The following is a 17,629-nucleotide window of genomic DNA, read 5'->3' as shown; positions in this document are numbered from 1 at the left end:
TCTGCATGTAATATTAGCAACTTCCAAAAAAATTGCAGATATCGTTACTGTACCATTTTCTAAGAGGTTTAGAAACGAGGAGTGTGAGGGAAAAACGTTTTTCACGTTTCTTATCTCCTGTATACGATTTTGCAATGTTTACATACATATCTCTGATTTTTTCGTTCGTTTTACCGGATGCAAAACTTAATCGATTTTGACGAATCTTATCGTTGTGGGTACATTTTCAGTTTTACGTTCTATTGGGCGCAGTTTTTAACAGATTTTATGAAACTGAGTAGGATAATTTAAACCTAGTAGAATTAGAATCCGATTAATTTTCAAGTGAATCGGTTCATAGGAACCTGAATTTGAGGCAAAAAACTGGGTTCTTTTAAGGTTTTCATATTGTAACTTGAAAGCTGACGTATTAAAAAGCCAAAATTAGATTTTTGTGAGCACCAACAGCTTATTTTGGCAATCGATTTATCTTATAATGATAAAAGAGAGAAGAAAATTATCAATTTTGTTTAAAAATGTGGTCTGTTTATGATAACATACAATACGTTTCATGTTAGGATGACTGTTTAGTTATCTTCTTTTTTAGCTGATTTTTAATTTTTATTAAACTAACTATGAATTTCTTTATGTATGTGCTCTTAAAAATTTCGGGTCTTTTAGACCCGCTTTTGATGAATTTGACGACATTTCTTCAGGAATATTTTTAAATGGGAAAGGGCTTTGTTTTATGTAAAGTCTGTTTTCTAGATAATCTAATTGAGAAGACTGTTATTTGACTTAGTCGCTTATTTTAATGGGAAAGGACAAAGGGCAAATGACCACAGTTGTCGATGCGTACTATAAGGAAAAAACTTTAAAAACGCAATACATTTTTTTTTACAACCAAATCTAATTTTCAGTTTATCCAGTAGCACATGAAAATATTTTCATTTATCTATTTGAATATATGAAATGTTTTTTGTAAAACCGTTTTTACTGTAGTAACTTGTACTTTCGATGAAAAACTACTTGAAATCCAAAAATATATCGTTGATTTTTCTTAATTTTTAGCAAGTTTGTTACTGTTTTAATATTTACTGGTTTTAACCGTAAGAAAATTATTTTTATTAAATATCAATTTCTACGATTTTATTATTCAATAACCTGTTGATTTTCATTTATATTTTTTCTTCTGTCTATCCAAATATCTTTTAGTTAATGTTTAGAAAGAGAAAAAAAGCACAAAACATCTATGATAAAAACTGAATAGAAACTACGTTATAATATTTTTTTATTTTGTTAGAGAATGTTGGTGAAAATTGAAAGGTATTAAGTAACAAATAGTATGCCTTGGAACATGTTTTCACTTTAAAAAACATAAGAAATCGAAAGAGTGAAAATGAAAAAAGATAACAATATTTCTAAATAACATATTTACATGTGATAAAAAATTTCCTTAAGTACAACCGATTGTAACACTGAATTATTGCTTATACTAGTATATAGGAAATCTTTTTAAAGTGTTACTATGAGCGAGATAAACGCTTTAACTTTTAGCTTAAGAGTGTAATGCATTTTTTATCGTAAATTTATCCGTTTGTGAGAATAACAAAATATTTTTAATAAAAAATATTGGATTTTATTAAGATTTCAACATTATGAGGGACATAGAGAAATAGTTAACATAAATTTTAATAAACTAAACCTTTAAAAAAAAATCTGATGTGGACACCACATGATTTCCTTGTACGCCTATTAAATTACATATACATATTTTATGCTGCACTTATTTAACACAGTTAAACTTATTTCATTTGAAAGTGAGATACGATCCTCCAATTTTTTAATAAAGTGGACAGTTACACAATTGGATTATGGTGGACACCACATTGCATCTTTTTTTTGTCGTGTCCCTAATCAGCATTTTATATTATTTTCTATTTTTTTTTCATGTCACTCATGTAGTTATGTGGTGTAACTGAGAACGTGTCGGATTCGTAACCATGCACACATCGGTTCGAATCCAACTTCATATAGATATACTTTTTTATAACTTTTTTTAAAATTTAAATGTATTAATTTATTAATAATTATTAACCTCTGAAATGAAATAATTATACTGAAATGAAACGACTAGCACTAGATAGGGAATCTTGGAGAGCTGCATCAAACCAGTCAAATGACTGAAGACAAAAAAAAATTAACCTCTGTAAAAATTGTTGATTTAAAATGAAAAGTACATTCAGTTTTATTTCACTAATAACTTCTGAATTTTTTCATTTTTTTTATTGTTACCATTAAATTATTATTTATTGTAATTTTTTTTTACAATCAGAGGTTAGTACCTTTATTTAATTATTAATTATTTATTAATAAATAAATGTTTAAATTTAAAAAAATATTTAAATTCAAACTTTATATCAATTCAACTTTATATCTTACCATATTGGGATACGAAGTTGTCTTGGAGATCTCAATGAAAATTTCAAAGTTTTAAATCGGCACTATTCTACTTCATTCCCATTTTTCATAAGAAATTTTAACAGTTAAATTCGTGGTCACACGTTATAGATTACTATGAATAGATTTCATATAGCTATAAAGCAGCCTTTTCTCTTTATAAGACTGATATAATCATTGGAGTCTGCTGCCTGAAAATTGTTAATACTCTAATTTTTAAGTCTTTTTTAGTGGAGGATCTCATACGAAGGTGATTGCTTTTCCTTCCGATCGAATGTAATGTGATTTTATTGGTTTTTGAATTGTCATCGGCGTATTTTGTTTTCTTTCTATTTTTTTCTTTGTTTGATACTGTGTTGCATTCTTTTCTATGTTCGCTTGTCTAAGGCTCACAAAGATGATGCTTTAACGTATTTATATAATAACAATAATAGTAATAATCCACAACAGCGAGAAGTACAGTTATTTCTGAGATGACTTGATTTATTTATAAAAAAAAAATTATACATGCTCTCAGTTTAAGATTTACTGCCCGTTAATTAATTAAGAAATCTGATTAATTTATCATGAAATTTTATCGTGTATTAAACGTTTGACTAATTAAAGTATTGTAATTCCAGGTGTAATTAATTTTTAATCTCTGAAAACTCCTACTTAGAAGATGTGTTTTAAAAGATTAATTACATTATAACTATCACTATTTTTTAAAATTATCATTAGTTTGTAATTTATTTCAAATTGTTTAAATTGCATAGCAAACAGACAATATTTAAAGTATAAGAGTATTTTAATTTCCTAAAGAAAATAAATTTTAATGAAAAAAGGTGGAAAAACTATTGTAATAAGAAGCCATGTGTCAGCCTTATTATCTTTCGGGTGATTTGACCATATTTACTATATATCCAGGGAACGGAGTTACGAACGACTAGTTTAAAATATTTTCTTGTAAAATTATCGATGAAATTTAATTGAAAAACTAAAGTATTGCATATGCCTTCATTCTAGACATTCTTACATTATGCTACGCCTACATAACGTTATATACATGACTTCTCTTATATTCAACAAAAAAAATTTCTAAACTTTGTGTTATTCAAAATGTCACTAGGAGGAGTGGTAACGTATTTAACTGTTATGTATTTTTTGTTCCCTTCTGTAGCTTCATTGAAACAACCAATTAAACTAACTTCTGAAACAGACTTCGGTCTGAAATTAAAATCGGCTATCTTAAATCGTTTTGTCTAAAGAGTGGAAACTACACTGGGGAATAAAATTTAAAAATTACACTACTTTCAAATTTTAATGACGGTATTCTATAAATCAATAAAAAAGAAACACGTTTTGCCTTTTGTGGTTTTTTCAAAAATTCATCGTTCTAGAGATATTGGCGAAAAATATGCTCAGCAAAAGGAAATAAGAACGCATCGCGTCTAGCGCCCGCCTGTTCACTGTATGTTGCCGGTATGCGTTGCATTGCATTACTTTTAAGAGAGTATGACAGGTCAGAGAACCTGTACGTGATATCTCTACCTGTTATCAGTCATACGATAAGTTAGAACCTGTGCGGTATCACTACCGCTCCTTACATATCGAATATAATAAAATAAATAATTTCAATGAACCGATACTCTTATACCTAACGTGCACATATATTATTATTCATTTACATACAAATCTGTATTTAAACAGTACAAAGTTTCTTAAAAACAAAAACTTATACCAGTATCGTATCTAGGTGATTAGTATATCGAATGGTAAAGTTATTAAAAAACAAAAAAAGAGTTAAATAAAATAAATATTAAAAAACAAAAAAAACATCTACGTAGAATATTATAAAAAACAAACAAAAAATAGTTAAAAAACTTTTTCTTTCTTAAAGGCATTTTTCACGATACAGTAAGTTAGTAAACGATGTAAAATTTAATATAACCTCTAAATTTTAGGCTATCTGCACTATATGAGATGGTGACTTTAATGACCTCCACTTTATTAAATTAACAAAAAAAAAGAAGACAAATAAGAAAAGAATAAAAACTTGTTCAACTACTGTATTAGGTAGATTTCATAAGAAAGCTACTTATTGTAATGGGTACCATGATTCGACTTCCGGAAAATGTCGATATATCTTAGCGTTTCACATCCCGCGGATCCCAAAACCACCGTCAGTTCAAAACTTTATATATGTATATTTCACTTTATTGTGGACACTATAACTGCCGTAATTTTGCGCCAATCACTTTTAAATTGATACATAAAATATAAGGACCCAAAATCTCGGTCGAGTTTGTTAATGGGCAAAATTGGACCATGGGGGTGGAAATGGGGGCTTTTTCGAAAAAAAATATCGCTTTAACTTTATTATTAAGTAAAATATCGAATCGTTTAAAGTTCCTACTATTCTTTGGATAAGGGTCTAAAACTTATATAAGCAAAGTTTTTTGATATTGCCATCCATTGGCCCAGGGGGTGGAAAAAATGGGGTTTCGAAGACAAAAAAAATCATACTTCCTTTAATAGGTACAGTATCGAATCGGTTTAAAGTAGCCATTACCATTTCTCTAAACATTACCTAAAACTTTTGTCTGAAACAATTTTTGATGTGATCAACCCTTACGGCAAGGGATGACCAAAATGTTGCTGTAATTGTAAGAAGGTGGGGTTTGTCATACGCTAAACATGTGAACATTTTTTCACGTGCGACCATTGTAGTATTGAGTAAATTTGAAGTTTTTCTTACTTTAAGGTGGAAATTTTTTTTATCCCCTATTTAGCACCTGTGAAATCAACCTCCGCCTTCCGGCGTGCCGAAAGGGATTTCTTTTTTGTTAGTTTTTCATACTTATTCTTGGTTTATGTGTACAAGTAGTTGTCGGATTTTTGGGTTTTAATAATTATTTTATTTGTAGATAAATTCTTTAACAATTTTTTTTAAATCGAAATTTAAAGAATTGATTATTTTTTAAAACGTTTATTTTATTTTTAATGGTTTGTAAGAAGGGATAACGACCCCCTCTCTAACCGATTAGATACAATCTTTCTACACTCTAAAATTTTATTATAGTTTTTAAAATGATGTATAATCAAGATGGAAGGAAATAGCTTTAAATCTTTGAGTAAAACCCAATTTATTTTCTATCGATTAATTCACTATGTAAGCTGGAAGCTTATGGTTAGGTTTATGAATTGGGAATTAGTTATGCATAAAAAGGCATTGCCTGACTAAGATTCGAAACCCGGTAGCTTTCCGATGAATAGCTGATATACAACCTTTTGGTAGCCGCCTACATCTGGTAGCAGTCATTTCTAAAACTAATATTACAAAAAAAATCTGATATAGACACCACATGACTTCCTTGTACGCCTATTAAATTACATTTACACATTTTTTGCTGCACTTCATCTAAACTTATTTATTTCAAAGCGAGATACAATCCTCCAATTCTTCAATAAAGTGGTGTTACACAATTGCTAAAATATTAGTTTTTATTAACATCAAATAATTATACAATTATTAATTCAACAATCTTACCACCAGAAATGTTAGGATAGAATAAAAGTCACCGTATTACTCTTTAAATCAATGTAAGTCATATAACTATCTAATACTATGTTTTTTTAAATTATGATGTAATCATCAACAAAATGAAAACAAAATCGAATAATCAGATGCTTCACCAAGTCTGATGTGGACTCCTGTGACTTACTTTTACGCCTATTAAATTACATATACATAAAATTCTATTTCATTAATAACTTCTGATATTTTTATTGTTATTGTTGAATTATTACTTATTACATTTTTTTACAATTAGGTTAATAATTATTAATAAATCAATATATTTAAATTAAAAAAAAAGCTTAAAAAATGAGATGTCTGATTCGAACCGATGTACCCTTGTAAGATCCAAATATTTCATAAATAAAAATTTTATTTGGCTATAGCTGTGGAACCAATGAAAATAAGTACCACTTATGATATATCGTTGAAAAGCTCTCAATGAGGGCTTATTACTGCAGTTAAGAAAAGGTCCAAAATTCAAAATATTTTGGATTTTGGATTTTTTTGGACACTTTTGGTTCAGTTGATGCGAGATACATGCGTACGTACGTACATACATACATAAGTACGTACTGACGTCACGCCGAAACTAGTCAAAATGGATTCACGGATGGTGAAAATGGATATTTCCATTGAAATCTGCAAATCGAAATTTTTCGCGATCACAACAATTCATGTACTTCGAACAAGGAAGTAAAAAAATATAAAAATAATGTAATTGTGTATTGAAATTACATTTTATATTTATATTGATATTTATAAACATTTTATATTATAATAAAATAAATAAAAATGTTGAAGACTACTCTTAAAATTAATCACAGAAAAAAGTATTAACACTATAATTATAAACTCTTTTCAATTGCTGACGTGTTCAACAATATCGTTGCCAGCTTTTTTCTTAATAGTTATCTATATTTTCGTTAGAATGCACTAGCAAAAGCTTTGATAAAAAAACATTTAAACTGTACTGTAATATAAATTTAATTCAATTAAATACGTGAGTATAGTTTGTAAGTATTGAACAATCGCTTGTAAATCAATAAATTAAATTTTGTTGGTATTTAATTTGATCGGTTTACTGTTGTTAGATTCAACAGTTGCCTTCTTTTGTCGGGGATATATAAGTCTTTTTAATGATTCAAAAGAATTTATTGTATTACTTAACGATACAATCTCTGTATTGATGCATTAAACATGTTAACTGCACTTAAAACAATTACGTATAACACAAATACGTATTATAAAGGGGTAGACTCATGTAAAATGTTGTTAAATGTAGGGTAAGGTTGTAATTAATATTTGTATAAAATAAAAGACAATAACACAATATTACTACTTGATAAACTGTAAAATTTTGAAATTTATTGCCGAAAAGTATGTGAATTTACAATTGAATTGTATCTACTTATTTTTTTTTGTATTTTTTTTATCGATGAGGCGGTACCATTCTGTGTCCAAAAATCATTTGAGTTGTAGTATATCCATGATTGTTAAGTCAAATAAATCTGAAACAAAAACAAAAATCAGTTTGTTATAAATTTATTAATGTTAAAATTAATTTAATAATTAAGTTTTTTCTAGAATAATTTATTCATTTTTATAATAAAATATTACTTTGTTGTTAACTAATTAAAATAATAATTAGTTTTTTGTTTGTAACGTAATATGATAAAACCGCTATTTTATCTACATTTGCATTCACTATAAACAATTGAAAATATTATATTTTTTTTATATTTTTATAAAAACTTCTATTGAATGGGAACAGTGTATATAGATATGAATTAAAAACGAAAAAATTCTCTTCTTATCAATGCCAGTGTATCCTGTAGAAAAATACAATAATTTACTTTTTTACAGTGTTTACCGTAGTCTTTCTTATTGCTATGGCGCATATAAACCACATAAGATACAAGAATTGCTTTCTTTGAGAATAACGATGTTTTTGCTATACACATTCGGTCCTTGTAGCTAGATTAAAATAAAGGGTTAACTTTCGGACTTATAAATATCGATTGAATCTTGTTAGACATTGACATGCTGAACGCAGGAATGTTTTAAGTTCAGTGAAAAAAATCAGAGAGAAACCACTTCACTCCTGATTTCCTCTTTTCAAAAATAAGCAAGGATGTGGGATATTTGTTATTTCTGGGATATTTCTTTTATTTCAAGTTCTGTAAATAATCTAGTTATGGTACAAACATAAAATTAGCCGTAACAGAAAAATTATACCAGTCATTCACATAATAAAGTATTGTACTTCGTCTCCCGTAGAAACCAGTCACAAAAAAAAAAAACAATAATATTTAAATAGTTTTCTTTGTAAGGTATTATTATATATTTATCTGACTCAAGTTTTCCAACATTTAATTTTTTATTTTATTTTAATTACAGAAGCAAAAGATTTAAAAACAAATATAAATTACATATGGTGGTGAGAGATGATGACAGTGAGGAAGGGAGTGAGTGTGTGAGAGGGGAATATTATTAAAGATTTTTGTTGTTTTCTTCCAATTGTAAGGAACATAAGGGAACAGCTAATGTCTCTTGAAAATCATTAGTTTTAGATAAAACTGATTTTACAATTTTTTTAAATACTTTGAACTTTCGACATTTATATAAAAATAGTTTATTAGAATATAAACTTAAAGCATGTAGGCTTGATTATTATTTGAACATTTTATAAAATATTAAAATGCTATACTTGTCTGGAATTCAATCCGGACTTTTATTATTTTAGTTAAATTATAACAATGATCATAACAGCTCTACTTCGACACGTAAGTTGGTGGCATGTATAAACGTTTTCCAGTTACTATAACGTTTTATATTGTATTTACTTATGTCTGTAATTATACAGATTATTACTGTGTAAAGTAGTTAAAAAATCTGAAAAGTTTACAATATAATTAAATTTATTTTCTTTTTACAATACTTTTACTGTTAAAAGTATGTACATATTGAAAAAAAATTAGTAACAAAATGAGCTTAATCAGGTTTAGGCATTTTTAAGTATTCTGCATTTTAACTCTTAAAAGGAAAAAAAAAAAACAGAATGATGAAGAAAGCGGTACTATTATTTGTTGATACTTCTATATAAATAAAAAAATGAAATCGTTTCTATTGCCCCTAATATTTTTAAAATCCATATAATTGGACACAGTTGTTCCAAAAAACAATCTTAATTAGCGTTTAAATATAATAAAGATATTTTTGAGTTTTTGACTTACCAGAGTGAGCCGACAACGGCGATGTTGATGCAGTTCCTTTCCTTGCCCATTGTTGAGTTTTGAGTTTGTTGTTGCTACTTCGATAGTAACCTACAATATATGAATAAAATACATTAAAATATATCCATAAATATTGGTTTAATTTTTATTTTATTATACTTTTTCTAAAGCAAATATTATAAAAAAGGTATTATTTGTAACGGTTTATTAATTAATTCGATGTATTGATGTAATAATTTTTTTTACTGCTAATTAGTATGGTTTTGTATTAACATAAAACTACCAAAACGTAATGTACATTTTTAATAATTCATATTGGCTTTGAGCGTTTTTTATGTTGTTGAATAAATATTATTTTATTTCTCATTACATTAAAAAAAATTCGTTTTATTTTTTATTAGCTATTTTTTTTTACATAAAGACATAATTAAATTTCTTATTTTATATAATGGCTTTATATTTTATTAATTTAAGTGACTGTTTAGTAAAATAAATAAAAGTTAGAGGATTAAAAACTAGCTGTGTCATTTTCAGGTTCCCAAATTTTTAATTTGTAATATATTTTGTGGATAGTTAATTAATAGTTATGAATGTATATATCTTCAAATAATTTATTAAAAAAAAATCTATAAATATTCAAAATAAAATTTAAAATTAAAAAAATCTTAGTATAATTCATTAAATGCAATTTTTATGAAAAAATAATCTACGAATAGGGTTTTCGTAAATAAATTCATATATATGTTATGCAAGATATAGAAAAAGATATAAAATTACTCACAACTAAATTAAATTAATAAAAAAAAATTGTGTACAGAATATTGTATGAGATACTAATTTTAATTATGTATTTTTGTGTCAATTAAAATAGTAATTAAATTTGCTAGTCTTTATAAAATATATACCTTTTATATTGTAGAAATTATACATAATAACAGAAAAAAATAACCCAACTAATTTGTTACATGTGATTAATTATCTTTAATAATATTTTTAGATTATGTTTTAATTACTTTTACATAAAAAAATATTACTAGTGAGCGAATAAATTAAAAAAATAAAAATAAAATATTCCATTTATAAAATAATAATTATTATATTTAGTCTTAGGTATGTGCATTACTTACCAAAAAAGAAAGTAATATTGTTTTAATGTCTGATTACCCGGTTTATATATTTAAATTCTTATCATAATGTTCTTATATTGACCAATAGAAGAGTAATTTTTGTCATGTGATTTTATGATGTAATTATCATACAATAGTATTACTTTATACTCATCTTCTCATATTTATCACTAAATATTAATTTAAAATTTTTTTAACGTAATTACTTTTATCTTTTTTTAACCTAATTAAAAAAAGGGAAGTTTGCATTTTAACCGTATGCATTTTTTTCTAAGAATGTGCAAGTTTTACTCTTTTTTATATGAACCATTTGTGAATAAATTCTTTCAGATATTTTTAATGAAAATTCGACAATTTTTATAATAAAGTACAAAAATCATATTATCTAGTTAGACGATTATAAGGGAATTTTCATTTTTATTTTCCCGGTTATATCTCTATTTCTGCTGTGTAGTAACAATAGCTATAAAGGGAAAGTATATCGATGAATAAAAAACTTTGATGTCCTGCATTTTTGTTCATTTCGATGTTTCACGATCCACTGGATCCAAAACATGTAATAAAAACCATACAGATTTCCAAATCTGTATGTATATGTGAATGTATGTGTGTGTTGGTCTGTATTTTGATTAATATCTCTGGGCTGGCTCAACCTAAATTCTTCGAAAATAACTAAAAATTTGTACATTATGAATTTTTGTCTAATAATATGAGATTTAAGACGATGAAACTGTTTTTAAATTATTTAAAATTTAAAATGTTTAAGTTAATTGGATTTTGTGGGTGTAAGAATGAATATTCAACATTATCTAATAGTTCTCACTTCATATCTCGAAAACCCGTTGACTATACTATTAAAATTGAAATTTTGCACAAATATTTGGGTGTATGTATATATATATATATATATATGTATATCCCAGTTTTATTTTGATTTTCGACCCCATTGGACTAGGAGATGTTACGGTACTCATAATTGTATTTTTTTGTTTTATTTTTTCTTCACAGGATGTCCAGAGAGGGACAAATTTAGAAACTGATTCACTGATTCATTAATTCAGAATAGACCAAACTTAAGGAACAATCGGTCAAACTCAAGGGCAGTGGAGGCTCGCGTATAGGTACTGTGGAATTGCAGCACCCCCTTCTACCCCACTTTATATTATCGATAAAATTTAATACAATGAGTCCTTTTTTCTTTAATTATTTCTTTATACTTGCGCAATATATAATCCCTAAGCTTAGTAGTCATCCCCCAGTTTATGAAAAAAAAGATACAAAAATCTATGTAAGGAACTGTGCGCTTGACAGTTCCACAGGCGTGGTATTTGGCTGTTGTGCGCATGCGCACATAGGAATCTGCACGCGAGGTTGTGAGGGAGAGAGAGAGAGAGAGAGAGAGAGCGGGAGAGTGCACTGTCGCTCCCGCAGTGCCGACCCTGGCGTGCTGGTGGAAGGTAGTTTTTTTACTCTGCGCGTGTATGAAACGTTCCTTGTTTGTTCCCTTTTGTTGTTTAGTCGGTGGAAGGAATATAAAAGTGGTTTAGTTGTTTTTTCAGTAGTGATCAGAAGATAGCGGAAAGCAAGGGCTCTTTCATTGCCAAATGTGTCCAAAAATACGCTGGAAGGGTGAAAGAGAAAGTAATTAGTAAAAACTAATTATGCATTTGTTTCTGTGTACATAGAAATTTAAATTAAAAGTGCCGTTGGACTATAGTGTTTTTATGCGGTCATTTTATTAAGTTATTATCTAATAATTCTAAAAAATATTATCTGTATTGATATTTAATTATTTATTCGATTAAACCGAACACGGGTTTTAAGCACAATGTGCCTAAAAACCATTTACCATATTTATAAATGTCATAAAGTATAGAATTAGATTATAATCCTGCTTCCAGCAATTCTATTTGATTCCTTTTTTCGGTTCTTTTATTTTACAGAAAACTTTAAACTTTAACCGTGGCCTTGAAAAGGCCGAGAAAAAAAATTGTCTGGAGCAGCATCCCTACTAATTTTAGCTACGTGCCGCCACTGCTCAAGGGTCTGGTTTAGAAAATCCAAATAAACAAAAAAACTACATGTATATGAAGTCCTTATCTTGTTTTACATTCCTTTAATCATTAGTAGCTTCTTAAATATTAGTTTTTCGAATAATAGTTTATTAAATAAATTGTTAACCCTTTTATTGTGAAGAAAATGACACTTATTAATTCAAATCGATTGATAAATCGCTGCGGTATGACTAAAATTGTTAAGGTGAAACATAAAATTTATGCGTAAAAATGAGCATAAAATTGTTAGACTGCGTAATTTTCAATTTACATTAAACTACAGACGAATTGTGTAAGGTAGTACAAGATTACACATTTATTACTTTTCCTCTAACACCATTAAGCAAAATATAACGCAAGAAATTTAATTAAAATGTTTTCTCATAAAGGAAATATACAACGGATTATTAATTTTTACATGAGGTAAGATTGTTACATTTGGTACATACTAGTGTACCAAACAAACGGCACTGCGGGAGCGACAGTGCACTCTCACGCTCTCTCACTCTCACTCACTCTCTCTCCCTCACAACCTCGCGTGCAGATTCCTATGTGCGCATGCGCACAACAGCCAAATACCACGCCTGTGGAATTGTCAAGCGCACAGTTCCTTACATAGATTTTTGTATCTTTTTTTTCATAAACTGGGGGATGACTACTAAGCTTAGGGATTATATATTGCGCAAGTATAAAGAAATAATTAAAGAAAAAAGGACTCATTGTATTAAATTTTATCGATAATATAAAGTGGGGTAGAAGGGGGTGCTGCAATTCCACAGTACCTATACGCGAGCCTCCACTGCCCTTGAGTTTGACCGATTGTTCCTTAAGTTTGGTCTATTCTGAATTAATGAATCAGTGAATCAGTTTCTAAATTTGTCCCTCTCTGGACATCCTGTGAAGAAAAAATAAAACAAAAAAATACAATTATGAGTACCGTAACATCTCCTAGTCCAATGGGGTCGAAAATCAAAATAAAACTGGGATATACATATATATATATATATATATACATACACCCAAATATTTGTGCCAAATTTCAATTTTAATAGTATAGTCAACGGGTTTTCGAGATATGAAGTGAGAACTATTAGATAATGTTGAATATTCATTCTTACACCCACAAAATCCAATTAACTTAAACATTTTAAATTTTAAATAATTTAAAAACAGTTTCATCGTCTTAAATCTCATATTATTAGACAAAAATTCATAATGTACAAATTTTTAGTTATTTTCGAAGAATTTAGGTTGAGCCAGCCCAGAGATATTAATCAAAATACAGACCAACACACACATACATTCACATATACATACAGATTTGGAAATCTGTATGGTTTTTATTACATGTTTTGGATCTAGTGGATCGTGAAACATCGAAATGAACAAAAATGCAGGACATCAAAGTTTTTTATTCATCGATATACTTTCCCTTTATAGCTATTGTTACTACACAGCAGAAATAGAGATATAACCGGGAAAATAAAAATGAAAATTCCCTTATAATCGTCTAACTAGATAATATGATTTTTGTACTTTATTATAAAAATTGTCGAATTTTCATTAAAAATATCTGAAAGAATTTATTCACAAATGGTTCATATAAAAAAGAGTAAAACTTGCACATTCTTAGAAAAAAATGCATACGGTTAAAATGCAAACTTCCCTTTTTTTAATTAGGTTAAAAAAAGATAAAAGTAATTACGTTAAAAAAATTTTAAATTAATATTTAGTGATAAATATGAGAAGATGAGTATAAAGTAATACTATTGTATGATAATTACATCATAAAATCACATGACAAAAATTACTCTTCTATTGGTCAATATAAGAACATTATGATAAGAATTTAAATATATAAACCGGGTAATCAGACATTAAAACAATATTACTTTCTTTTTTGGTAAGTAATGCACATACCTAAGACTAAATATAATAATTATTATTTTATAAATGGAATATTTTATTTTTATTTTTTTAATTTATTCGCTCACTAGTAATATTTTTTTATGTAAAAGTAATTAAAACATAATCTAAAAATATTATTAAAGATAATTAATCACATGTAACAAATTAGTTGGGTTATTTTTTTCTGTTATTATGTATAATTTCTACAATATAAAAGGTATATATTTTATAAAGACTAGCAAATTTAATTACTATTTTAATTGACACAAAAATACATAATTAAAATTAGTATCTCATACAATATTCTGTACACAATTTTTTTTTATTAATTTAATTTAGTTGTGAGTAATTTTATATCTTTTTCTATATCTTGCATAACATATATATGAATTTATTTACGAAAACCCTATTCGTAGATTATTTTTTCATAAAAATTGCATTTAATGAATTATACTAAGATTTTTTTAATTTTAAATTTTATTTTGAATATTTATAGATTTTTTTTTAATAAATTATTTGAAGATATATACATTCATAACTATTAATTAACTATCCACAAAATATATTACAAATTAAAAATTTGGGAACCTGAAAATGACACAGCTAGTTTTTAATCCTCTAACTTTTATTTATTTTACTAAACAGTCACTTAAATTAATAAAATATAAAGCCATTATATAAAATAAGAAATTTAATTATGTCTTTATGTAAAAAAAAATAGCTAATAAAAAATAAAACGAATTTTTTTTTAATGTAATGAGAAATAAAATAATATTTATTCAACAACATAAAAAACGCTCAAAGCCAATATGAATTATTAAAAATGTACATTACGTTTTGGTAGTTTTATGTTAATACAAAACCATACTAATTAGCAGTAAAAAAAATTATTACATCAATACATCGAATTAATTAATAAACCGTTACAAATAATACCTTTTTTATAATATTTGCTTTAGAAAAAGTATAATAAAATAAAAATTAAACCAATATTTATGGATATATTTTAATGTATTTTATTCATATATTGTAGGTTACTATCGAAGTAGCAACAACAAACTCAAAACTCAACAATGGGCAAGGAAAGGAACTGCATCAACATCGCCGTTGTCGGCTCACTCTGGTAAGTCAAAAACTCAAAAATATCTTTATTATATTTAAACGCTAATTAAGATTGTTTTTTGGAACAACTGTGTCCAATTATATGGATTTTAAAAATATTAGGGGCAATAGAAACGATTTCATTTTTTTATTTATATAGAAGTATCAACAAATAATAGTACCGCTTTCTTCATCATTCTGTTTTTTTTTTTTTTTTTTTTTCCTTTTAAAGAGTTAAAATGCAGAATACTTAAAAATGCCTAAACCTGATTAAGCTCATTTTGTTACTAATTTTTTTTTCAATAGGTACATACTTTTAACAGTAAAAGTATTGTAAAAAGAAAATAAATTTAATTATATTGTAAACTTTTCAGATTTTTTAACTACTTTACACAGTAATAATCTGTATAATTACAGACATAAGTAAATACAATATAAAACGTTATAGTAACTGGAAAACGATTATACATGCCACCAACTTACGTGTCGAAGTAGAGCTGTTATGATCATTGTTATAATTTAACTAAAATAATAAAAGACCGGATTGAAATCCAGACAAGTATAGCATTTTAATTTTTTTATAAAATGTTCAAATAATAATCAAGCCTACATGCTTTAAGTTTATATTCTAATAAACTATTTTTATATAAATGTCGAAAGTTCAAGTATTTAAAAAAATTGTAAAATCAGTTTTATCTAAAACTAATGATTTTCAAGAGACATTAGCTGTTCGCTTATGTTCCTTACAATTGGAAAAAAACAACAAAAATCTTTAATAATATTCCCCTCTCACACACTCACTCGCTTCCTCACTGTCATCATCTCTCACCACTATATGTAATTTATATTTGTTTTTAAATCTTTTGCTTCTGTAATTAAAATAAAATAAAAAATTAAATGTTGGAAAACTTGAGTCAGATAAATATATAATAATACCTTACAAAGAAAACTATTTAAATATTATTGTTTTTTTTGTGACTGGTTTCTACGAGAGACGAAGTACAATACTTTATTATGTGAATGACTGGTATAATTTTTCTGTTACGGCTAATTTTATGTTTGTACCATAACTAGATTATTTACAGAACTTGAAATAAAAGAAATATCCCAGAAATAACAAATATCCCACATCCTTGCTTATTTTTGAAAAGAGGAAATCAGGAGTGAAGTGGTTTCTCTCTGATTTTTTTCACTAAACTTAAAACATTCCTGCGTTCAGCATGTCAATGTCTAACAAGATTCAATCGATATTTATAAGTCCGAAAGTTAACCCTTTATTTTAATCTAGCTACAAGGACCGAATGTGTATAGCAAAAACATCGTTATTCTCAAAGAAAGCAATTCTTGTATCTTATGTGGTTTATATGCGCCATAGCAATAAGAAAGACTACGGTAAACACTGTAAAAAAGTAAATTATTGTATTTTTCAACAGGATACACTGGCATTGATAAGAAGAGAATTTTTTCGTTTTTAATTCATATCTATATACAATGTTCCCATTCAATAGAAGTTTTTAAAAAAATATAAAAAAATATAATATTTTCAATTGTTTATAGTGAATGCAAATGTAGATAAAATAGCGGTTTTATCATATTACGTTACAAACAAAAAACTAATTATTATTTTAATTAGTTAACAACAAAGTAATATTTTATTATAAAAATGAATAAATTATTCTAGAAAAAACTTAATTATTAAATTAATTTTAACATTAATAAATTTATAACAAACTGATTTTTGTTTTTGTTTCAGATTTATTTGACTTAACAATCATGGATATACTACAACTCAAATGATTTTTGGACACAGAATGGTACCGCCTCATCGATAAAAAAAATACAAAAAAAAAATAAGTAGATACAATTCAATTGTAAATTCACATACTTTTCGGCAATAAATTTCAAAATTTTACAGTTTATCAAATATTAATATTGTGTTATTTTATTTTATTTTATAAAAATATTAATTACAACCTTACCCTACATTTAACAACATTTTACATGAGTCTACCCCTTTATAATACGTATTTGTGTTATACGTAATTGTTTTACGTGCAGTTAACATGTTAAATGCATCAATACAGAGATTGTATCGTTAAGTAATACAATAAATTCTTTTGAATCATTAAAAAGACTTATATATCCCCGACAAAAGAAGGCATCTGTTGAATCTAACAACAGTAAACCGATCAAATTAAATACCAACAA

At 26.7% G+C, this 17,629-nt stretch overlaps 3 long non-coding RNA genes across 8 annotated transcripts in view; 2 read left to right on the top strand and 1 right to left on the bottom strand.

The window, feature by feature from the left end:
* The window catches only part of LOC142329661 (uncharacterized), a 145,038-nt gene that overhangs the window by 91,466 nt on the left and 35,943 nt on the right, over nt 1-17,629 (top strand). The window lies entirely within an intron of this gene.
* LOC142329965 (uncharacterized) lies at nt 7,331-10,565 on the bottom strand. Its single transcript, XR_012757641.1, has 2 exons — nt 9,232-10,565; nt 7,331-7,506 (listed from the first exon to the last, which is right to left on the bottom strand). It is a non-coding gene; the product is annotated as an uncharacterized LOC142329965 (long non-coding RNA).
* On the top strand, nt 14,297-17,351 carry LOC142329967 (uncharacterized). Of its 3 annotated transcripts, none has more exons than XR_012757643.1 (3): nt 14,297-14,315; nt 15,354-15,443; nt 17,175-17,351. It is a non-coding gene; the product is annotated as an uncharacterized LOC142329967 (long non-coding RNA). The 3 variants fall into 3 exon arrangements; XR_012757644.1 differs by lacking the exon at nt 14,297-14,315 and adding an exon at nt 14,519-14,537; XR_012757645.1 differs by lacking the exon at nt 14,297-14,315 and adding an exon at nt 14,643-14,661.

The sequence above is a fragment of the Lycorma delicatula genome, chromosome 9, assembly GCF_047948215.1.
Source record: "Lycorma delicatula isolate Av1 chromosome 9, ASM4794821v1, whole genome shotgun sequence".
NCBI lineage: Eukaryota > Metazoa > Arthropoda > Insecta > Hemiptera > Fulgoridae > Lycorma > Lycorma delicatula.
Note: the sequence above shows the minus strand (reverse complement) of the source record. Positions and strands in the feature narration are given on the sequence as shown.